The sequence below is a fragment of the Aplysia californica genome, unplaced genomic scaffold (assembly GCF_000002075.1).
Source record: "Aplysia californica isolate F4 #8 unplaced genomic scaffold, AplCal3.0 scaffold00073, whole genome shotgun sequence".
Classification (NCBI taxonomy): domain Eukaryota; kingdom Metazoa; phylum Mollusca; class Gastropoda; order Aplysiida; family Aplysiidae; genus Aplysia; species Aplysia californica.
In genome coordinates, this window is record NW_004797343.1 from 1,602,174 (window position 1) to 1,603,165 (window position 992).

Sequence of the window (992 nt, forward strand, 5' to 3'; positions counted from 1 at the left end):
CTCTCTCTATCTATCTATCTATCTATCTATCTATCTATCTATCTATCTCTCTCTCTATCTCTCTCTCTCTCTCTCTCTCTCACGCCCTCTCTTCCCCCTCCCTCTTTCGTTCACTCCATCTGTGAATGTGCGTGTGGGCGCATGTGTGTGTGTGTGTGTGTCTTTGTGTGTGTGTATGTGTGTGCACTTGTGTGTATGCACTTGTGTGTGTACGCTTGTGTGCATATGTGTCTTTCTTACTATCCGTTTCTATCTGTCCTCAAATAATATGCCGTTTAATCTCTTGCTTCAACCTACCCACCCCCCCCCCAACAAAAAAAAAAAAACCTTCTCAGTTCCCATCAAAAATTAAAATCTATTAGCTAGGACCAAGACAATCATTTGGGAACTACTAAAAATATAACAAAAGAGAAGAGACAGATGTTCTGAAAGGATTGGGGAGAGGGAAGGGGTGGTGGGTGGGAAAGATTTGGATGAAACTCATAATTCAGACGGCACATCAAACTAGCCTAGTTAACTCCCTCCCAAGTAAGTTTGTTTTTATTTTGATGATGATGACGACGACGACGATATCAAGTTTTGAAAAGTCTGCTGCTACTGCAGTGACGCAAATAGTGTATGCGTAAGCAGTATAACAACTCAACACTGCTCACTTCAAAGTCAAGCTTACATTTCCCCCCAAAAATGCGTATTTTGCACCGTAAGATGAATATAATTAACTTTTCTTAAACGTGGGTGGTGAACTTCCACGCTCCACATTAGCTGTTGTTGCTGCCTCGTGTCAGCCTTGTGCTGTGACCAGTGGTGGGTTTGTTTTTCGTTTTTGTTTTTGTTTTTTGTGGGGGGTTGGGGGGGGGAGGGGTTCAGATATTCAGCACTCTTCGTTTTGAATTGCTCGTTTTGGTTTATTTTTGATATTGTTGATGTTTTCGGGGTTTTTCTTTTGTTTTGTTTCGTTTGTTTGTGTTTTTGTTTTAATCTTTGTTCTTTAG